Here is a 22,221-nt window from a genome sequence, read left to right on the forward strand (position 1 = left end):
GTAGACAGTCTCGTCTTTACAGAAGTAAAATTGACAGAATGAGATAACCGACTGGTTAAGGCCTAGCAGTTAACATAGCAAGCTGTGATGGCCGAGTGGCTAAGGCGTTGGACTTGAAATCAATGGGGTCTCCCCGCGCAGGTTCGAACCCTGCTCACAGCGCTATGACAATCCATTTATTTTTACATATCCTTGGTGACTTGATATGGATAATGTGCTTAATCCGTGGACTTGTCCTTTGATTCAGGTGCTAAGAATATATATTGATGTCTGTTTCCAAATCCCAATCCCTTTACTTGCATTCCAACAGCTGCAATGGCCGAGTTCTTTAGACGTTGGACCTGAATTTCAATGGGGTCTCCCCACCCATGTTCTTACCTTGCTCGAAGCGTATAGCCCACTTCTGCTTTCTCCTCATCACTTTCCTTAGATTCCTACTGCTTGAAAAGTAGGCTCTTCAATAGCGATAATATGGTCATTTTAGAGGTAAAATGGACAGAACGAGATAGCGGACTGTTTAAGGCATGTTATGTAATAGGAGAAGCTGTGATGGCAGAGGTTAAGGCGTTGGATTCGAAATCCAATGGGGTCTCCCCCGCAGGTTCGAACCCTGCTCACAGCGCTTTGACAAATCAGTCTTTATTTGCAACATGTCATTGGGGAGTTAATATGGATAATGTCCTTGATCTGTGCACTTGTCCTTTGATTCAGGTGCTCAGAGTATATCTTCCAAGACAAAGAGTTCAAACAGGCTCTTCAGAACAGATCCTTCTGGTTGTGAGATCTTCGACTGTTAAGGACTGCAAGATAACAGAGAAGGTTTTGATGGCAGAGTGGTTAAGGCTTTGGACTTGAAATCCAATGTTGTCTTCCTGCGCAGGGTTGAAATCTGCTCGCAGTGCTATGACAAACCAGTATTTTGAACATATCCTTGGTGACTTGATATGGATAATCTCTTTAAGACATGGACTTGTCCAGTGATTCAAGTGCTCAGAATACTTTTGTCTTTGTGTGAGCTAATTGAGAAAGTTGTGATGGCAGTGGTTAATACGTGATTTGGCTAATAAGATCAATATGTCGGGCCATCAAGTTGACCATTTTACACCAATGATGTCTGTTTCCAAATCCCAAACCCTTTATTTGCATTCCAACAGCTGCAATGGCCGATTCTTTAGACGTTGGACCTGAATTTCAATGGGGTCTCCCCACCCATGTTTTAACATTGCTCGAGCGAATAGCCCACTTGTTCTTTCTCCTCATCACTTTGCTTAGATTCATACTGCTGCGATGGCCAAGTGGTTTAAGCTTTGCAAATGAACTCCAGTGTTGTCTCCCCATACAGTTTTTAAAACTGCTTGCATCGCATTGACAAACCAGTCTTTATTTGTAAAATAGCATTGGTGACTTGATATTGATGAAGTGCTTAATGCATAGACTTGTCCTTTGATTCAAGTGCTCAGAATATGTATTCCTTGAAAAACAGTTCAAATAGGCTCTTCAGTAGACAGTCTCGTCTTTACAGAAGTAAAATTGACAGAATGAGATAACCGACTGGTTAAGGCCTGGTAGTTAACATAGCAAGCTGTGATGGCCGAGTGGTTAAGGCGTTGGACTTGAAATCAATGGAGTCTCCCCGCGCAGGTTCGAACCCTGCTCACAGCGCTATGATAATCCATTTCTTTTTTACATATCCTTGGTGACTTGATGTGGATAATGTACTTAATCTGTGGACTTGTCCTTTGATTCAGGTGCTAAGAATATATATTGATGTCTGTTTCCAAATCCCAATCCCTTTACTTGCATTCCAACAGCTGCAATGGCCGATTCTTTAGACGTTGGACCTGAATTTCAATGGGGTCTCCCCACCCATGTTTTAACATTGCTCGAGCGAATAGCCCACTTGTTCTTTCTCCTCATCACTTTGCTTAGATTCATATTGCTGCGATGGCCAAGTGGTTTAAGCTTTGCAAATGAGCTCCAGTGTTGTCTTCCCATACAGTTTTTAAAACTGCTTGCATCGCATTGACAAACCAGTCTTTATTTGTAAAATAGCATTGGTGACTTGATATTGATGAAGTGCTTAATGCATAGACTTGTCCTTTGATTCAAGTGCTCAGAATATGTATTCCTTGAAAAACAGTTCAAATAGGCTCTTCAGTAGACAGTCTCGTCTTTACAGAAGTAAAATTGACAGAATGAGATAAACGACTGGTTAAGGCCTGGTAGTTAACATAGCAAGCTGTGATGGCCGAGTGGTTAAGGCGTTGGACTTGAAATCCAATGGGGTCTCCCGCGCAGGTTCGAACCCTGCTCACAGCGCTATGACAATCCATTTCTTTTTTACATATCCTTGGTGACTTGATGTGGATAATGTACTTAATCACTTGTCCTTTGATTCAGGTGCTAAGAATATATATTGATGTCTGTTTCCAAATCCCAAACCCTTTATTTGCATTCCAACAGCTGCAATGGCCGAGTTCTTTAGACGTTGGACCTGAATTTCAATGGGGTCTCCCCACCCATGTTTTAACATTGCTCGAGCGTATAGCCCACTTCTTCTTTCTCCTCATCACTTTCCTTAGATTCCTACTGCTGAAAAGTAGGCTCTTCAATAGTAATATGGTCATTTTAGAAAAATGGACAGAACGAGATGCAACTGAACTGTTAGGTAACAGGAGACGCTGTCTCCCGATACAGTTTTTGAAAAATGGGGTCTGCTTGCACCCTGCTCATTGACAAATCAGTCTTTATTTGTAACATGTCATTGGGGACTTGATATGGATAATGTCCTTGATCTGTGGACTTGTCCTTTGATTCAGGTGCTCAGAATATATCTTCCAAGACAAAGAGTTCAAACAGGCTCTTCAGTAGACAGATTCTTCTGGTAAAATTGAGAATGAGATAACCGACTGGTTAAGGCCTGCAAGATAACAGAGCAAGCTTTGATGGCAGAAAACCTTTTTCAAGGCGTTGGACTTGAAATCCAATGTTGTCTTCCTGCGCAGGTTGAAATCTGCTCGCAGTGCTATGACAAACCATTTCTTTTGAACATATCCTTGGTGACTTGATATGGATAATCTCTTTAAGACATGGACTTGTCCAGTGATTCAAGTGCTCAGAATACTTTTGTCTTTGTGTGAGCTAATTGATTGTGATGGTGCTGATTTGAATAAGATCATATTGGGCCATGTCTTTTACACCAATGATGTCTGTTTCCAAATCCCAAACCCTTTATTTGCATTCCAACAGCTGCAATGGCCGATTCTTTAGACGTTGGACCTGAATTTCAATGGGGTCTCCCCACCCATGTTTTAACATTGCTCGAAGCGAATAGCCCACTTGTTCTTTCTCCTCATCACTTTGCTTAGATTCATATTGCTGCGATGGCCAAGTGGTTTAAGCTTTGCAAATGAGCTCCAGTGTTGTCTTCCCATACAGTTTTTAAAACTGCTTGCATCGCATTGACAAACCAGTCTTTATTTGTAAAATAGCATTGGTGACTTGATATTGATGAAGTGCTTAATGCATAGACTTGTCCTTTGATTCAAGTGCTCAGAATATGTATTCCTTGAAAAACAGTTCAAATAGGCTCTTCAGTAGACAGTCTCGTCTTTACAGAAGTAAAATTGACAGAATGAGATAACCGACTGGTTAAGGCCTAGCAGTTAACATAGCAAGCTGTGATGGCCGAGTGGCTAAGGCGTTGGACTTGAAATCCAATGGGGTCTCCCCGCGCAGGTTCGAACCCTGCTCACAGCGCTATGACAATCCATTTATTTTTTACATATCCTTGGTGACTTGATATGGATAATGTGCTTAATCCGTGGACTTGTCCTTTGATTCAGGTGCTAAGAATATATATTGATGTCTGTTTCCAAATCCCAATCCCTTTACTTGCATTCCAACAGCTGCAATGGCCGAGTTCTTTAGACGTTGGACCTGAATTTCAATGGGGTCTCCCCACCCATGTTCTTACCTTGCTCGAAGCGTATAGCCCACTTCTGCTTTCTCCTCATCACTTTCCTTAGATTCCTACTGCTTGAAAAGTAGGCTCTTCAATAGCGATAATATGGTCATTTTAGAGGTAAAATGGACAGAACGAGATAGCGGACTGTTTAAGGCATGTTATGTAATAGGAGAAGCTGTGATGGCCGAGAGGTTAAGGCGTTGGATTCGAAATCCAATGGGGTCTCCCCGCGCAGGTTCGAACCCTGCTCACAGCGCTTTGACAAATCAGTCTTTATTTGCAACATGTCATTGGGGAGTTAATATGGATAATGTCCTTGATCTGTGCACTTGTCCTTTGATTCAGGTGCTCAGAGTATATCTTCCAAGACAAAGAGTTCAAACAGGCTCTTCAGAACAGATCCTTCTGGTTGTGAGATCTTCGAGCTGTTAAGGACTGCAAGATAACAGAGAAGGTTTTGATGGCAGAGTGGTTAAGGCTTTGGACTTGAAATCCAATGTTGTCTTCCTGCGCAGGGTTGAAATCTGCTCGCAGTGCTATGACAAACCAGTATTTTGAACATATCCTTGGTGACTTGATATGGATAATCTCTTTAAGACATGGACTTGTCCAGTGATTCAAGTGCTCAGAATACTTTTGTCTTTGTGTGAGCTAATTGAGAAAGTTGTGATGGCCGAGTGGTTAATACGTGATTTGGCGTAATAAGATCAATATGTCGGGCCATCAAGTTGACCATTTTACACCAATGATGTCTGTTTCCAAATCCCAAACCCTTTATTTGCATTCCAACAGCTGCAATGGCCGATTCTTTAGACGTTGGACCTGAATTTCAATGGGGTCTCCCCCACCCATGTTTTAACATTGCTCGAAGCGAATAGCCCACTTGTTCTTTCTCCTCATCACTTTGCTTAGATTCATACTGCTGCGATGGCCAAGTGGTTTAAGCTTTGCAAATGAACTCCAGTGTTGTCTCCCATACAGTTTTTAAAACTGCTTGCATCGCATTGACAAACCAGTCTTTATTTGTAAAATAGCATTGGTGACTTGATATTGATGAAGTGCTTAATGCATAGACTTGTCCTTTGATTCAAGTGCTCAGAATATGTATTCCTTGAAAAACAGTTCAAATAGGCTCTTCAGTAGACAGTCTCGTCTTTACAGAAGTAAAATTGACAGAATGAGATAACCGACTGGTTAAGGCCTGGTAGTTAACATAGCAAGCTGTGATGGCCGAGTGGTTAAGGCGTTGGACTTGAAATCCAATGGAGTCTCCCCGCGCAGGTTCGAACCCTGCTCACAGCGCTATGATAATCCATTTCTTTTTTTACATATCCTTGGTGACTTGATGTGGATAATGTACTTAATCTGTGGACTTGTCCTTTGATTCAGGTGCTAAGAATATATATTGATGTCTGTTTCCAAATCCCAATCCCTTTACTTGCATTCCAACAGCTGCAATGGCCGATTCTTTAGACGTTGGACCTGAATTTCAATGGGGTCTCCCCACCCATGTTTTAACATTGCTCGAAGCGAATAGCCCACTTGTTCTTTCTCCTCATCACTTTGCTTAGATTCATATTGCTGCGATGGCCAAGTGGTTTAAGCTTTGCAAATGAGCTCCAGTGTTGTCTTCCCATACAGTTTTAAAACTGCTTGCATCGCATTGACAAACCAGTCTTTATTTGTAAAATAGCATTGGTGACTTGATATTGATGAAGTGCTTAATGCATAGACTTGTCCTTTGATTCAAGTGCTCAGAATATGTATTCCTTGAAAAACAGTTCAAATAGGCTCTTCAGTAGACAGTCTCGTCTTTACAGAAGTAAAATTGACAGAATGAGATAAACGACTGGTTAAGGCCTGGTAGTTAACATAGCAAGCTGTGATGGCCGAGTGGTTAAGGCGTTGGACTTGAAATCCAATGGGGTCTCCCCGCGCAGGTTCGAACCCTGCTCACAGCGCTATGACAATCCATTTCTTTTTTTACATATCCTTGGTGACTTGATGTGGATAATGTACTTAATCCGTGGACTTGTCCTTTGATTCAGGTGCTAAGAATATATATTGATGTCTGTTTCCAAATCCCAATCCCTTTACTTTGCATTCCAACAGCTGCAATGGCCGAGTTCTTTAGACGTTGGACCTGGATTTCAATGGGGTCTCCCCACCCATGTTCTTACCTTGCTCGAAGCGTATAGCCCACTTCTGCTTTCTCCTCATCACTTTCCTTAGATTCCTACTGCTTGAAAAGTAGGCTCTTCAATAGCGATAATATGGTCATTTTAGAGGTAAAATGGACAGAACGAGATAGCGGACTGGTTAAGGGATGTTAGGTAACAGGAGACGCTGTGATGGCCGAGAGGTTAAGGCGTTGGATTTGAAATCCAATGGGGTCTCCCCGCGCAGGTTCGAACCCTGCTCACAGCGCTTTGACAAATCAGTCTATATTTGCAACATGTCATTGGGGAGTTAAAATGGATAATGTCCTTGATCTGTGGACTTGTCCTTTGATTCAGGTGCTCAGAGTATATCTTCCAAGACAAAGAGTTCAAACAGGCTCTTCAGAACAGATTCTTCTGGTTGTGAGATCTTCGAGCTGTTAAGGACTGCAAGATAACAGAGAAGGTTTTGATGGCAGAGTGGTTAAGGCTTTGGACTTGAAATCCAATGTTGTCTTCCTGCGCAGGGTTGAAATCTGCTCGCAGTGCTATGACAAACCAGTATTTTGAACATATCCTTGGTGACTTGATATGGATAATCTCTTTAAGACATGGACTTGTCCAGTGATTCAAGTGCTCAGAATACTTTTGTCTTTGTGTGAGCTAATTGAGAAAGTTGTGATGGCCGAGTGGTTAATACGTGATTTGGCGTAATAAGATCAATATGTCGGGCCATCAAGTTGACCATTTTACACCAATGATGTCTGTTTCCAAATCCCAAACCCTTTATTTGCATTCCAACAGCTGCAATGGCCGATTCTTTAGACGTTGGACCTGAATTTCAATGGGGTCTCCCCCACCCATGTTTTAACATTGCTCGAAGCGAATAGCCCACTTGTTCTTTCTCCTCATCACTTTGCTTAGATTCATACTGCTGCGATGGCCAAGTGGTTTAAGCTTTGCAAATGAACTCCAGTGTTGTCTCCCCATACAGTTTTTAAAACTGCTTGCATCGCATTGACAAACCAGTCTTTATTTGTAAAATAGCATTGGTGACTTGATATTGATGAAGTGCTTAATGCATAGACTTGTCCTTTGATTCAAGTGCTCAGAATATGTATTCCTTGAAAAACAGTTCAAATAGGCTCTTCAGTAGACAGTCTCGTCTTTACAGAAGTAAAATTGACAGAATGAGATAACCGACTGGTTAAGGCCTAGCAGTTAACATAGCAAGCTGTGATGGCCGAGTGGCTAAGGCGTTGGACTTGAAATCCAATGGGGTCTCCCCGCGCAGGTTCGAACCCTGCTCACAGCGCTATGACAATCCATTTATTTTTTACATATCCTTGGTGACTTGATATGGATAATGTGCTTAATCCGTGGACTTGTCCTTTGATTCAGGTGCTAAGAATATATATTGATGTCTGTTTCCAAATCCCAATCCCTTTACTTGCATTCCAACAGCTGCAATGGCCGAGTTCTTTAGACGTTGGACCTGAATTTCAATGGGGTCTCCCCACCCATGTTCTTACCTTGCTCGAAGCGTATAGCCCACTTCTGCTTTCTCCTCATCACTTTCCTTAGATTCCTACTGCTTGAAAAGTAGGCTCTTCAATAAGCGATAATATGGTCATTTTAGAGGTAAAATGGACAGAACGAGATAGCGGACTGTTTAAGGCATGTTATGTAATAGGAGAAGCTGTGATGGCCGAGAGGTTAAGGCGTTGGATTCGAAATCCAATGGGGTCTCCCGCGCAGGTTCGAACCCTGCTCACAGCGCTTTGACAAATCAGTCTTTATTTGCAACATGTCATTGGGGAGTTAATATGGATAATGTCCTTGATCTGTGGACTTCTCCTTTGATTCAGGTGCTCAGAGTATATCTTCCAAGACAAAGAGTTCAAACAGGCTCTTCAGAACAGATCCTTCTGGTTGTGAGATCTTCGAGCTGTTAAGGACTGCAAGATAACAGAGAAGGTTTTGATGGCAGAGTGGTTAAGGCTTTGGACTTGAAATCCAATGTTGTCTTCCTGCGCAGGGTTGAAATCTGCTCGCAGTGCTATGACAAACCAGTATTTTGAACATATCCTTGGTGACTTGATATGGATAATCTCTTTAAGACATGGACTTGTCCAGTGATTCAAGTGCTCAGAATACTTTTGTCTTTGTGTGAGCTAATTGAGAAAGTTGTGATGGCCGAGTGGTTAATACGTGATTTGGCGTAATAAGATCAATATGTCGGGCCATCAAGTTGACCATTTTACACCAATGATGTCTGTTTCCAAATCCCAAACCCTTTATTTGCATTCCAACAGCTGCAATGGCCGATTCTTTAGACGTTGGACCTGAATTTCAATGGGGTCTCCCCACCCATGTTTTAACATTGCTCGAGCGAATAGCCCACTTGTTCTTTCTCCTCATCACTTTGCTTAGATTCATACTGCTGCGATGGCCAAGTGGTTTAAGCTTTGCAAATGAACTCCAGTGTTGTCTCCCCATACAGTTTTTAAAACTGCTTGCATCGCATTGACAAACCAGTCTTTATTTGTAAAATAGCATTGGTGACTTGATATTGATGAAGTGCTTAATGCATAGACTTGTCCTTTGATTCAAGTGCTCAGAATATGTATTCCTTGAAAAACAGTTCAAATAGGCTCTTCAGTAGACAGTCTCGTCTTTACAGAAGTAAAATTGACAGAATGAGATAACCGACTGGTTAAGGCCTAGCAGTTAACATAGCAAGCTGTGATGGCCGAGTGGCTAAGGCGTTGGACTTGAAATCCAATGGGGTCTCCCCGCGCAGGTTCGAACCCTGCTCACAGCGCTATGACAATCCATTTATTTTTTTACATATCCTTGGTGACTTGATATGGATAATGTGCTTAATCCGTGGACTTGTCCTTTGATTCAGGTGCTAAGAATATATATTGATGTCTGTTTCCAAATCCCAATCCCTTTACTTGCATTCCAACAGCTGCAATGGCCGAGTTCTTTAGACGTTGGACCTGAATTTCAATGGGGTCTCCCCACCCATGTTCTTACCTTGCTCGAAGCGTATAGCCCACTTCTGCTTTCTCCTCATCACTTTCCTTAGATTCCTACTGCTTGAAAAGTAGGCTCTTCAATAGCGATAATATGGTCATTTTAGAGGTAAAATGGACAGAACGAGATAGCGGACTGTTTAAGGCATGTTATGTAATAGGAGAAGCTGTGATGGCCGAGAGGTTAAGGCGTTGGATTCGAAATCCAATGGGGTCTCCCCGCGCAGGTTCGAACCCTGCTCACAGCGCTTTGACAAATCAGTCTTTATTTGCAACATGTCATTGGGGAGTTAATATGGATAATGTCCTTGATCTGTGGACTTCTCCTTTGATTCAGGTGCTCAGAGTATATCTTCCAAGACAAAGAGTTCAAACAGGCTCTTCAGAACAGATCCTTCTGGTTGTGAGATCTTCGAGCTGTTAAGGACTGCAAGATAACAGAGAAGGTTTTGATGGCAGAGTGGTTAAGGCTTTGGACTTGAAATCCAATGTTGTCTTCCTGCGCAGGGTTGAAATCTGCTCGCAGTGCTATGACAAACCAGTATTTTGAACATATCCTTGGTGACTTGATATGGATAATCTCTTTAAGACATGGACTTGTCCAGTGATTCAAGTGCTCAGAATACTTTTGTCTTTGTGTGAGCTAATTGAGAAAGTTGTGATGGCCGAGTGGTTAATACGTGATTTGGCGTAATAAGATCAATATGTCGGGCCATCAAGTTGACCATTTTACACCAATGATGTCTGTTTCCAAATCCCAAACCCTTTATTTGCATTCCAACAGCTGCAATGGCCGATTCTTTAGACGTTGGACCTGAATTTCAATGGGGTCTCCCCACCCATGTTTTAACATTGCTCGAAGCGAATAGCCCACTTGTTCTTTCTCCTCATCACTTTGCTTAGATTCATACTGCTGCGATGGCCAAGTGGTTTAAGCTTTGCAAATGAACTCCAGTGTTGTCTCCCCATACAGTTTTTAAAACTGCTTGCATCGCATTGACAAACCAGTCTTTATTTGTAAAATAGCATTGGTGACTTGATATTGATGAAGTGCTTAATGCATAGACTTGTCCTTTGATTCAAGTGCTCAGAATATGTATTCCTTGAAAAACAGTTCAAATAGGCTCTTCAGTAGACAGTCTCGTCTTTACAGAAGTAAAATTGACAGAATGAGATAACCGACTGGTTAAGGCCTAGCAGTTAACATAGCAAGCTGTGATGGCCGAGTGGCTAAGGCGTTGGACTTGAAATCCAATGGGGTCTCCCCGCGCAGGTTCGAACCCTGCTCACAGCGCTATGACAATCCATTTATTTTTTTTACATATCCTTGGTGACTTGATATGGATAATGTGCTTAATCCGTGGACTTGTCCTTTGATTCAGGTGCTAAGAATATATATTGATGTCTGTTTCCAAATCCCAATCCCTTTACTTGCATTCCAACAGCTGCAATGGCCGAGTTCTTTAGACGTTGGACCTGAATTTCAATGGGGTCTCCCCACCCATGTTCTTACCTTGCTCGAAGCGTATAGCCCACTTCTGCTTTCTCCTCATCACTTTCCTTAGATTCCTACTGCTTGAAAAGTAGGCTCTTCAATAGCGATAATATGGTCATTTTAGAGGTAAAATGGACAGAACGAGATAGCGGACTGTTTAAGGCATGTTATGTAATAGGAGAAGCTGTGATGGCCGAGAGGTTAAGGCGTTGGATTCGAAATCCAATGGGGTCTCCCCGCGCAGGTTCGAACCCTGCTCACAGCGCTTTGACAAATCAGTCTTTATTTGCAACATGTCATTGGGGAGTTAATATGGATAATGTCCTTGATCTGTGGACTTCTCTTTTGATTCAGGTGCTCAGAGTATATCTTCCAAGACAAAGAGTTCAAACAGGCTCTTCAGAACAGATCCTTCTGGTTGTGAGATCTTCGAGCTGTTAAGGACTGCAAGATAACAGAGAAGGTTTTGATGGCAGAGTGGTTAAGGCTTTGGACTTGAAATCCAATGTTGTCTTCCTGCGCAGGGTTGAAATCTGCTCGCAGTGCTATGACAAACCAGTATTTTGAACATATCCTTGGTGACTTGATATGGATAATCTCTTTAAGACATGGACTTGTCCAGTGATTCAAGTGCTCAGAATACTTTTGTCTTTGTGTGAGCTAATTGAGAAAGTTGTGATGGCCGAGTGGTTAATACGTGATTTGGCGTAATAAGATCAATATGTCGGGCCATCAAGTTGACCATTTTACACCAATGATGTCTGTTTCCAAATCCCAAACCCTTTACTCAAGCTTACAAGATGGCGTAGCAGTCGGACGTGTGTTTTGTCTTGTCCCGTCCTGTCTGGTGTAAATATAGTTTCCTCGTTTTTTTTCTGTATATATTTCGTACATATTTTAATCTCACTTTCCAACTACAGGCTGAATATACTCTCCTGCAACCCGCATCACCCAATGTGGTACGGATCTGCTTTTTCTATACTTTAGAACCGGAACCCCCATCAGAAGCTAGCCAGCTAACTAGCTACTAGCTACTACTCAGTTAGCCACTGCTAGCGGTCTTCAAAGCTAACTAGGACACCAGCGCGACATCAACCCAGAGCATATCAGACTGCTTTTTCTCTACCACATCTCCGGATTCCTACCGCAAGCTCTGAACCTTTACACCGGATCATCGCAACTAGCTAGCTGCAATCCGAGTGGCTACTCCTGGCTAACGTCTCTGTCCCAAAGCAAGCACCAGTTAGCCTTGAGCTAGCCTCGAGCTAAGCCCATCTCCCGACTAGCCGAAGAGGTCCAACAATACCTATTTTGCCAATTGGCCTGGACCCTCTACTGCCGACACGGAGCCCCGCCGATCCATCACGACTGGTCCGCCGACATAATCGTCCGAGGCGGTTTCAACAGGCTTTTCCGTTGCGACATCGCCAAAGATCCATCTGCTGGCCAAGGCCCGCGAGCTTTCTGAATCGCTGTGTCTCCAGCTCACCTAGCGTACTAGAGCACCTGTAGCATACTCCTGGGCTACAATTACCCGGGCCCACGACCGGTCTGTCGATGTCACCGCATGAAGAGGAATAAACAGACTCACCCCATCGCGACGTCCCCCAAAGGTTAACTCTCTAGCCCTCGCTATCTCCCTGCTTGCTAATTCGGCCTGCTAACGGCTAGCTTGTCTAGCTCCGGTCCACTAACTGCTACCTTGTCTAGCCCGGGCCTACGAACTGTTAGCTTGTTAGCACAGGCCTGCTAACCGTCTGAACCACCACGTCCCAAACACTCTCTGAACCCATTTACTTTCTATCTCTTTTTGATTTTTAATTTGTTTATACCTTCCGGAAACCTGCCTCACCCAATGTGATACGGAATCGCTGTTACTTTTAATTTTATTTTTATGACACACTCAAGAACCTCCAGACGCTAACCAGCTAACTAGCTACAAGCTATTTAGTCATTGTTAGTTTTTTTTAAACCTGGATAACACTCGCCAGCCCAGCTTCCCTGCCCATCCACCGCTGCCCCCTGGACACTGATCTCTTGGCTACATAGCTGACGCACGCTGGACTGTCCATTAATCACGGTACTCCATTCTGCTTGTTTGTTTTACCTGTCGGCCCCGTTGCCTAGTCAACGCCATTTTACCTGCTGTTTGTTGTGCTAGCTGATTAGCCTCGCCTACTGTTTTTAGCTAGCTTTCCAAATTCAACACCTGTGATTACTGTATGCCTCGCTGTATGTCTCTCTCAAATGTCAATATGCCTTGTATACTGTTGTTCAGGTTAGTTATCATTGTTTTAGTTCACAATGGAGCCCCTAGATTCACTCTGCATACCCCTGTTACCTCCTTTGTCCCACCTCCCACACATGCGGTGACCTCACCCATTACAACCAGCATGTCCAGAGATACAACCTCTCTCATCATCACCCAGTGCCTGGGCTTACCTCCGCTGTACCCGCAGCCCACCATACCCCTGTCTGCGCATTATGCCCTGAATATATTCTACCATGCCCAGAAATCTGCTCCTCTTATCGTCTGCCCCCAACGCTCTAGGCGACCAGTTTTGATAGCCTTTAGCCGCACCCTCATACTACTCCTTCTCTGTTCCGCGGGTGATGTGGAGGTAAACCCAGGCCCTGCATGTCCCCAGGTACCCTCATTTGTTGACTTCTGTGATCGAAAAAGCCTTGGTTTTATGCATGTCAACATCAGAAGCCTCCTCCCTAAGTTTGTTTTACTCACTGCTTTAGCACACTCTGCTAACCCTGATGTCCTTGCCGTGTCTGAATCCTGGCTCAGGAAGGCCACCAAAATTCAGAGATTTCCATACCCAACTATAACATCTTCCGTCAAGATAGAACTGCCAAAGGGGCGGAGTTGCAGTCTACTGCAGAGATAGCCTGCAAAGTAATGTCATACTTTCCAGGTCCATACCCAAACAGTTCGAACTACTAGTTTTGAAAATTACTCTCTCCAGAAATAAGTCTCTCACTGTTGCCGCCTGCTACCGACCACCCTCAGCTCCCAGCTGTGCCCTGGACACCATTTGTGAATTGATCGTCCCCATCTAGCTTCAGAGTTTGTTCTGTTAGGTGACCTAAACTGGGATATGCTTAACACCCGGCAGTCCTACAATGTAAGCTATTGCCCTCAATCTCACTCAAATCATCAAGGAACCCACCAGGTACAACCCTAACTCTGTAAACAAGGGCACCCTCATAGACGTCATCCTGACCAACTGGCCCTCCAAATACACCTCCGCTGTCTTCAACCAGGATCTCAGCGATCACTGCCTCATTGCCTGTATCCGCCACGGAGCCGCAGTCAAACGACCACCCTCATCACTGTCAAACGCTCCCTAAAACACTTCTGTGAGCAGGCCTTTCTAATCGACCTGGCCCGGGTATCCTGGAAGGACATTGACCTCATCCCGTCAGTTGAGGATGCCTGGTCATTCTTTAAAAGTAACTTCCTCACCGTTTTAGATAAGCATGCTCCGTTCAAAAATGCAGAACCAAGAACAGATACAGCCCTTGGTTCACTCCAGACCTGACTGCCCTCGACCAGCACAAAAACATCCTGTGGCGGACTGCAATAGCATCGAATAGCCCCGTGATATGCAACTGTTCAGGGAAGTCAGGAACCAATACACGCAGTCAGTCAGGAAAGCTAAGGCCAGCTTCTTCAGGCAGAAGTTTGCATCCTGTAGTTCCAACTCCAAAAAGTTCTGGGACACTGTGAAGTCCATGGAGAACAAGAGCACCTCCTCCCAGCTGCCCACTGCACTGAGGCTAGGTAACACGGTCTCCACCGATAAATCCATGATTATCGAAAACTTCAATAAGCACTTCTCAACGGCTGGCCATGCCTTCCGCCTGGCTACTCCAACCTCGGCCAATAGCTCCGCCCCCCCCGCAGCTCCTCGCCCAAGCCTCTCCAGGTTCTCCTTGACCCAAATCCAGATAGCAGATGTTCTGAAAGAGCTGCAAAACCTGGACCCGTACAAATCAGCTGGGCTTGACAATCTGGACCCTCTATTTCTGAAACTATCTGCCGCCATTGTCGCAACCCCTATTACCAGCCTGTTCAACCTCTCTTTCATATCGTCTGAGATCCCCAAGGATTGAAAGCTGCCGCAGTCATCCCCCTCTTCAAAGGGGAGACACCCTGGACCCAAACTGTTATAGACCTATATCCATCCTGCCCTGCCTATCTAAGGTCTTCGAAAGCCAAGTCAACAAACAGGTCACTGACCATCTCGAATCCCACCGTACCTTCTCCGCTGTGCAATCTGGTTTCCGAGCCGGTCACGGGTGCACCTCAGCCACACTCAAGGTACTAAACGATATCATAACCGCCATCGATAAAAGACAGTACTGTGCAGCCGTCTTCATCGACCTCGCCAAGGCTTTCGACTCTGTCAATCACCATATTCTTATCGGCAGACTCAATAGCCTCGGTTTTTCGGATGACTGCCTTGCCTGGTTCACCAATTACTTTGCAGACAGAGTTCAGTGTGTCAAATCGGAGGGCATGCTGTCCGGTCCTCTAGCAGTCTCTATGGGGGTGCCACAGGGTTCAATTCTCGGGCCGACTCTTTTCTCTGTATATATCAATGATGTTGCTCTTGCTGCGGGCGATTCCCTGATCCACCTCTACGCAGACGACACCATTCTATATACTTTCGGCCCGTCATTGGACACTGTGCTATCTAACCTCCAAACGAGCTTCAATGCCATACAGCACTCCTTCCGTGGCCTCCAACTGCTCTTAAACGCGAGTAAAACCAAATGCATGCTTTTCAACCGATCGCTGCCTGCACCCGCATGCCCGACTAGCATCACCACCCTGGATGGGTCCGACCTTGAATATGTGGACATCTATAAGTACCTAGGTGTCTGGCTAGACTGCAAACTCTCCTTCCAGACTCACATCAAACATCTCCAATCGAAAATCAAATCAAGAGTCGGCTTTCTATTCCGCAACAAAGCCTCCTTCACTCACATCCGCCAAGCTTACCTTAGTAAAACTGACTATCCTACCGATCCTCGACTTCGGCGATGTCATCTACAAAATGGCTTCCAACACTCTACTCAGCAAACTGGATGCAGTCTATCACAGTGCCATCCGTTTTGTCACCAAAGCACCTTATACCACCCACCACTGCGACTTGTATGCTCTAGTCGGCTGGCCCTCGCTACATATTCGTCGCCAGACCCACTGGCTCCAGGTCATCTACAAGTCCATGCTAGGTAAAGCTCCGCCTTATCTCAGTTCACTGGTCACGATGGCAACACCCATCCGTAGCATCTGCTGCCTGTGACTGGAACGAACTGCAAAAATTGCTGAAGTTGGAGACTTTTATCTCCCTCACCAACTTCAAACATCAGCTATCCGAGCAGCTAACCGATCGCTGCAGCTGTACATAGTCTATTGGTAAATAGCCCACCCATTTTCACCTACCTCATTCCCGTACTGTTTTTATACTGTTTTTTATTTATTTACTTTTCTGCTCTTTTGCACACCTATATCTCTACCTGTACATGACCATCTGATCATTTATCACTCCAGTGTTAATCTGCAAAATTGTATTATTCGCCTACCTCCTCATGCCTTTTGCACACATTGTATATAGACTGCCCATTTTTTTCTACTGTGTTATTGACTTGTTAATTGTTTACTCCATGTGTAACTCTGTGTTGTCTGTTCAAACTGCTATGCTTTATCTTGGCCAGGTCGCAGTTGCAAATGAGAACTTGTTCTCAACTAGCCTACCTGGTTAAATAAAGGTGAAATAAAAAAATAAAAAATAAAAACTTGCATTCCAACAGCTGCAATGGCCGATTCTTTAGACGTTGGACCTGAATTTCAATGGGGTCTCCCCACCCATGTTTTAACATTGCTCGAAGCGAATAGCCCACTTGTTCTTTCTCCTGATCACTTTGCTTAGATTCATACTGCTGCGATGGCCAAGTGGTTTAAGCTTTGCAAATGAACTCCAGTGTTGTCTCCCATACAGTTTTTAAAACTGCTTGCATCGCATTGACAAACCAGTCTTTATTTGTAAAATAGCATTGGTGACTTGATATTGATGAAGTGCTTAATGCATAGACTTGTCCTTTGATTCAAGTGCTCAGAATATGTATTCCTTGAAAAACAGTTCAAATAGGCTCTTCAGTAGACAGTCTCGTCTTTACAGAAGTAAAATTGACAGAATGAGATAATCGACTGGTAAAGGCCTGGTAGTTAACATAGCAAGCTGTGATGGCCGAGTGGTTAAGGCGTTGGACTTGAAATCCAATGGGGTCTCCCCGCGCAGGTTCGAACCCTGCTCACAGCGCTATGACAATCCATTTCTTTTTTTACATATCCTTGGTGACTTGATGTGGATAATGTACTTAATCCGTGGACTTGTCCTTTGATTCAGGTGCTAAGAATATATATTGATGTCTGTTTCCAAATCCCAATCCCTTTACTTGCATTCCAACAGCTGCAATGGCCGAGTTCTTTAGACGTTGGACCTGGATTTCAATGGGTTCTCCCCACCCATGTTCTTACCTTGCTCGAAGCGTATAGCCCACTTCTGCTTTCTCCTCATCACTTTCCTTAGATTCCTACTGCTTGAAAAGTAGGCTCTTCAATAGCGATAATATGGTCATTTTAGAGGTAAAATGGACAGAACGAGATAGCGGACTGGTTAAGGGATGTTAGGTAACAGGAGACGCTGTGATGGCCGAGAGGTTAAGGCGTTGGATTCGAAATCCAATGGGGTCTCCCCGCGCAGTTTCGAACCCTGCTCACAGCGCTTTGACAAATCAGTTTATATTTGCAACATGTCATTGGGGAGTTAATATGGATAATGTCCTTGATCTGTGGACTTGTCCTTTGATTCAGGTGCTCAGAGTATATCTTCCAAGACAAAGAGTTCAAACAGGCTCTTCAGAACAGATCCTTCTGGTTGTGAGATCTTCGAGCTGTTAAGGACTGCAAGATAACAGAGAAGGTTTTGATGGCAGAGTGGTTAAGGCTTTGGACTTGAAATCCAAGTTGTCTTCCTGCGCAGGGTTGAAATCTGCTCGCAGTGCTATGACAAACCAGTATTTTGAACATATCCTTGGTGACTTGATATGGATAATCTCTTTAACATATGGACTTGTCCAGTGATTCAAGTGCTCAGAATACTTTTGTCTTTGTGTGAGCTAATTGAGAAAGTTGTGATGGCCGAGTGGTTAATACGTGATTTGGCGTAATAAGATCAATATGTCGGGCCATCAAGTTGACCATTTTACACCAATGATGTCTGTTTCCAAATCCCAAACCCTTTATTTGCATTCCAACAGCTGCAATGGCCGATTCTTTAGACGTTGGACCTGAATTTCAATGGGGTCTCCCCCACCCATGTTTTAACATTGCTCGAAGCGAATAGCCCACTTGTTCTTTCTCCTCATCACTTTGCTTAGATTCATACTGCTGCGATGGCCAAGTGGTTTAAGCTTTGCAAATGAACTCCAGTGTTGTCTTCCCATACAGTTTTTAAAACTGCTTGCATCGCATTGACAAACCAGTCTTTATTTGTAAAATAGCATTGGTGACTTGATATTGATGAAGTGCTTAATGCATAGACTTGTCCTTTGATTCAAGTGCTCAGAATATGTATTCCTTGAAAAACAGTTCAAATAGGCTCTTCAGTAGACAGTCTCGTCTTTACAGAAGTAAAATTGACAGAATGAGATAACCGACTGGTTAAGGCCTAGCAGTTAACATAGCAAGCTGTGATGGCCGAGTGGCTAAGGCGTTGGACTTGAAATCCAATGGGGTCTCCCCGCGCAGGTTCGAAACCTGCTCACAGCGCTATGACAATCCATTTATTTTTTTACATATCCTTGGTGACTTGATATGGATAATGTGCTTAATCCGTGGACTTGTCCTTTGATTCAGGTGCTAAGAATATATATTGATGTCTGTTTCCAAATCCCAATCCCTTTACTTGCATTCCAACAGCTGCAATGGCCGAGTTCTTTAGACGTTGGACCTGAATTTCAATGGGGTCTCCCCACCCATGTTCTTACCTTGCTCGAAGCGTATAGCCCACTTCTGCTTTCTCCTCATCACTTTCCTTAGATTCCTACTGCTTGAAAAGTAGGCTCTTCAATAGCGATAATATGGTCATTTTAGAGGTAAAATGGACAGAACGAGATAGCGGACTGTTTAAGGCATGTTATGTAATAGGAGAAGCTGTGATGGCCGAGAGGTTAAGGCGTTGGATTCGAAATCCAATGGGGTCTCCCCGCGCAGGTTCGAACCCTGCTCACAGCGCTTTGACAAATCAGTCTTTATTTGCAACATGTTAATATGGATAATGTCCTTGATCTGTGGACTTCTCCTTTGATTCAGGTGCTCAGAGTATATCTTCCAAGACAAAGAGTTCAAACAGGCTCTTCAGAACAGATCCTTCTGGTTGTGAGATCTTCGAGCTGTTAAGGACTGCAAGATAACAGAGAAGGTTTTGATGGCAGAGTGGTTAAGGCTTTGGACTTGAAATCCAATGTTGTCTTCCTGCGCAGGGTTGAAATCTGCTCGCAGTGCTATGACAAACCAGTATTTTGAACATATCCTTGGTGACTTGATATGGATAATCTCTTTAAGACATGGACTTGTCCAGTGATTCAAGTGCTCAGAATACTTTTGTCTTTGTGTGAGCTAATTGAGAAAGTTGTGATGGCCGAGTGGTTAATACGTGATTTGGCGTAATAAGATCAATATGTCGGGCCATCAAGTTGACCATTTTACACCAATGATGTCTGTTTCCAAATCCCAAACCCTTTACTCAAGCTTACAAGATGGCGTAGCAGTCGGACGTGTGTTTTGTCTTGTCCCGTCCTGTCTGGTGTAAATATAGTTTCCTCGTTTTTTTTCTGTATATATTTCGTACATATTTTAATCTCACTTTCCAACTACAGGCTGAATATACTCTCCTGCAACCCGCATCACCCAATGTGGTACGGATCTGCTTTTTCTATACTTTAGAACCGGAACCCCCATCAGAAGCTAGCCAGCTAACTAGCTACTAGCTACTACTCAGTTAGCCACTGCTAGCGGTCTTCAAAGCTAACTAGGACACCAGCGACATCAACCCAGAGCATATCAGACTGCTTTTTCTCTACCACATCTCCGGATTCCTACCGCAAGCTCTGAACCTTTACACCGGATCATCGCAACTAGCTAGCTGCAATCCGAGTGGCTACTCCTGGCTAACGTCTCTGTCCCAAAGCAAGCACCAGTTAGCCTTGAGCTAGCCTCGAGCTAAGCCCATCTCCCGACTAGCCGAAGAGGTCCAACAATACCTATTTTGCCAATTGGCCTGGACCCTCTACTGCCGACACGGAGCCCCGCCGATCCATCACGACTGGTCCGCCGACATAATCGTCCGAGGCGGTTTCAACAGGCTTTTCCGTTGCGACATCGCCAAAGATCCATCTGCTGGCCAAGGCCCGCGAGCTTTCTGAATCGCTGTGTCTCCAGCTCACCTAGCGTACTAGAGCACCTGTAGCATACTCCTGGGCTACAATTACCCGGGCCCACGACCGGTCTGTCGATGTCACCGCATGAAGAGGAATAAACAGACTCACCCCATCGCGACGTCCCCCAAAGGTTAACTCTCTAGCCCTCGCTATCTCCCTGCTTGCTAATTCGGCCTGCTAACGGCTAGCTTGTCTAGCTCCGGTCCACTAACTGCTACCTTGTCTAGCCGGGCCTACGAACTGTTAGCTTGTTAGCACAGGCCTGCTAACCGTCTGAACCACCACGTCCCAAACACTCTCTGAACCCATTTACTTTCTATCTCTTTTTGATTTTTAATTTGTTTATACCTTCCGGAAACCTGCCTCACCCAATGTGATACGGAATCGCTGTTACTTTTAATTTTATTTTTATGACACACTCAAGAACCTCCAGACGCTAACCAGCTAACTAGCTACAAGCTATTTAGTCATTGTTAGTTTTTTTAAACCTGGATAACACTCGCCAGCCCAGCTTCCCTGCCCATCCACCGCTGCCCCCTGGACACTGATCTCTTGGCTACATAGCTGACGCACGCTGGACTGTCCATTAATCACGGTACTCCATTCTGCTTGTTTGTTTTACCTGTCGGCCCCGTTGCTAGTCAACGCCATTTTACCTGCTGTTTGTTGTGCTAGCTGATTAGCCTCGCCTACTGTTTTTAGCTAGCTTTCCAAATTCAACACCTGTGATTACTGTATGCCTCGCTGTATGTCTCTCTCAAATGTCAATATGCCTTGTATACTGTTGTTCAGGTTAGTTATCATTGTTTTAGTTCACAATGGAGCCCCTAGATTCACTCTGCATACCCCTGTTACCTCCTTTGTCCCACCTCCCACACATGCGGTGACCTCACCCATTACAACCAGCATGTCCAGAGATACAACCTCTCTCATCATCACCCAGTGCCTGGGCTTACCTCCGCTGTACCCGCAGCCCACCATACCCCTGTCTGCGCATTATGCCCTGAATATATTCTACCATGCCCAGAAATCTGCTCCTCTTATCGTCTGCCCCCAACGCTCTAGGCGACCAGTTTTGATAGCCTTTAGCCGCACCCTCATACTACTCCTTCTCTGTTCCGCGGGTGATGTGGAGGTAAACCCAGGCCCTGCATGTCCCCAGGTACCCTCATTTGTTGACTTCTGTGATCGAAAAGCCTTGGTTTTATGCATGTCAACATCAGAAGCCTCCTCCCTAAGTTTGTTTTACTCACTGCTTTAGCACACTCTGCTAACCCTGATGTCCTTGCCGTGTCTGAATCCTGGCTCAGGAAGGCCACCAAAAATTCAGAGATTTCCATACCCAACTATAACATCTTCCGTCAAGATAGAACTGCCAAAGGGGGCGGAGTTGCAGTCTACTGCAGAGATAGCCTGCAAAGTAATGTCATACTTTCCAGGTCCATACCCAAACAGTTCGAACTACTAGTTTTGAAAATTACTCTCTCCAGAAATAAGTCTCTCACTGTTGCCGCCTGCTACCGACCACCCTCAGCTCCCAGCTGTGCCCTGGACACCATTTGTGAATTGATCGTCCCCCATCTAGCTTCAGAGTTTGTTCTGTTAGGTGACCTAAACTGGGATATGCTTAACACCCCGGCAGTCCTACAATGTAAGCTATTGCCCTCAATCTCACTCAAATCATCAAGGAACCCACCAGGTACAACCCTAACTCTGTAAACAAGGGCACCCTCATAGACGTCATCCTGACCAACTGGCCCTCCAAATACACCTCCGCTGTCTTCAACCAGGATCTCAGCGATCACTGCCTCATTGCCTGTATCCGCCACGGAGCCGCAGTCAAACGACCACCCCTCATCACTGTCAAACGCTCCCTAAAACACTTCTGTGAGCAGGCCTTTCTAATCGACCTGGCCCGGGTATCCTGGAAGGACATTGACCTCATCCCGTCAGTTGAGGATGCCTGGTCATTCTTTAAAAGTAACTTCCTCACCGTTTTAGATAAGCATGCTCCGTTCAAAAAATGCAGAACCAAGAACA

The 22,221-nt window shown here is 44.6% G+C and overlaps 19 non-coding genes across 19 annotated transcripts; all 19 read left to right on the forward strand.

Moving 5' to 3' along the window:
• Positions 1–81: 81 nt before the first annotated feature.
• Positions 82–162, forward strand: trnas-uga (transfer RNA serine (anticodon UGA)). The gene has a single exon. It is a non-coding gene; the product is annotated as a tRNA-Ser (tRNA).
• Positions 163–543: 381 nt separating this feature from the next.
• trnas-cga (transfer RNA serine (anticodon CGA)) lies at positions 544–622 on the forward strand. Its single transcript has one exon. It is a non-coding gene; the product is annotated as a tRNA-Ser (tRNA).
• A 959-nt stretch (positions 623–1,581) lies between these two features.
• trnas-uga (transfer RNA serine (anticodon UGA)) lies at positions 1,582–1,662 on the forward strand. Its single transcript has one exon. It is a non-coding gene; the product is annotated as a tRNA-Ser (tRNA).
• Positions 1,663–2,238: 576 nt separating this feature from the next.
• On the forward strand, positions 2,239–2,319 carry trnas-uga (transfer RNA serine (anticodon UGA)). Its single transcript has one exon. It is a non-coding gene; the product is annotated as a tRNA-Ser (tRNA).
• Positions 2,320–3,677: 1,358 nt separating this feature from the next.
• On the forward strand, positions 3,678–3,759 carry trnas-uga (transfer RNA serine (anticodon UGA)). The gene has a single exon. It is a non-coding gene; the product is annotated as a tRNA-Ser (tRNA).
• A 382-nt stretch (positions 3,760–4,141) lies between these two features.
• Positions 4,142–4,223, forward strand: trnas-cga (transfer RNA serine (anticodon CGA)). Its single transcript has one exon. It is a non-coding gene; the product is annotated as a tRNA-Ser (tRNA).
• A 964-nt stretch (positions 4,224–5,187) lies between these two features.
• trnas-uga (transfer RNA serine (anticodon UGA)) lies at positions 5,188–5,269 on the forward strand. The gene has a single exon. It is a non-coding gene; the product is annotated as a tRNA-Ser (tRNA).
• Positions 5,270–5,846: 577 nt separating this feature from the next.
• On the forward strand, positions 5,847–5,928 carry trnas-uga (transfer RNA serine (anticodon UGA)). Its single transcript has one exon. It is a non-coding gene; the product is annotated as a tRNA-Ser (tRNA).
• A 384-nt stretch (positions 5,929–6,312) lies between these two features.
• On the forward strand, positions 6,313–6,394 carry trnas-uga (transfer RNA serine (anticodon UGA)). Its single transcript has one exon. It is a non-coding gene; the product is annotated as a tRNA-Ser (tRNA).
• A 965-nt stretch (positions 6,395–7,359) lies between these two features.
• Positions 7,360–7,441, forward strand: trnas-uga (transfer RNA serine (anticodon UGA)). Its single transcript has one exon. It is a non-coding gene; the product is annotated as a tRNA-Ser (tRNA).
• Positions 7,442–7,824: 383 nt separating this feature from the next.
• trnas-cga (transfer RNA serine (anticodon CGA)) lies at positions 7,825–7,905 on the forward strand. The gene has a single exon. It is a non-coding gene; the product is annotated as a tRNA-Ser (tRNA).
• A 963-nt stretch (positions 7,906–8,868) lies between these two features.
• Positions 8,869–8,950, forward strand: trnas-uga (transfer RNA serine (anticodon UGA)). Its single transcript has one exon. It is a non-coding gene; the product is annotated as a tRNA-Ser (tRNA).
• A 383-nt stretch (positions 8,951–9,333) lies between these two features.
• On the forward strand, positions 9,334–9,415 carry trnas-cga (transfer RNA serine (anticodon CGA)). Its single transcript has one exon. It is a non-coding gene; the product is annotated as a tRNA-Ser (tRNA).
• Positions 9,416–10,379: 964 nt separating this feature from the next.
• Positions 10,380–10,461, forward strand: trnas-uga (transfer RNA serine (anticodon UGA)). Its single transcript has one exon. It is a non-coding gene; the product is annotated as a tRNA-Ser (tRNA).
• A 384-nt stretch (positions 10,462–10,845) lies between these two features.
• trnas-cga (transfer RNA serine (anticodon CGA)) lies at positions 10,846–10,927 on the forward strand. The gene has a single exon. It is a non-coding gene; the product is annotated as a tRNA-Ser (tRNA).
• A 5,991-nt stretch (positions 10,928–16,918) lies between these two features.
• trnas-uga (transfer RNA serine (anticodon UGA)) lies at positions 16,919–17,000 on the forward strand. The gene has a single exon. It is a non-coding gene; the product is annotated as a tRNA-Ser (tRNA).
• A 383-nt stretch (positions 17,001–17,383) lies between these two features.
• trnas-cga (transfer RNA serine (anticodon CGA)) lies at positions 17,384–17,465 on the forward strand. The gene has a single exon. It is a non-coding gene; the product is annotated as a tRNA-Ser (tRNA).
• A 964-nt stretch (positions 17,466–18,429) lies between these two features.
• Positions 18,430–18,511, forward strand: trnas-uga (transfer RNA serine (anticodon UGA)). The gene has a single exon. It is a non-coding gene; the product is annotated as a tRNA-Ser (tRNA).
• A 383-nt stretch (positions 18,512–18,894) lies between these two features.
• trnas-cga (transfer RNA serine (anticodon CGA)) lies at positions 18,895–18,976 on the forward strand. The gene has a single exon. It is a non-coding gene; the product is annotated as a tRNA-Ser (tRNA).
• Positions 18,977–22,221: the final 3,245 nt, after the last annotated feature.

This window comes from Oncorhynchus nerka, linkage group LG20 (assembly GCF_034236695.1).
Source record: "Oncorhynchus nerka isolate Pitt River linkage group LG20, Oner_Uvic_2.0, whole genome shotgun sequence".
Lineage (NCBI taxonomy): Eukaryota > Metazoa > Chordata > Actinopteri > Salmoniformes > Salmonidae > Oncorhynchus > Oncorhynchus nerka.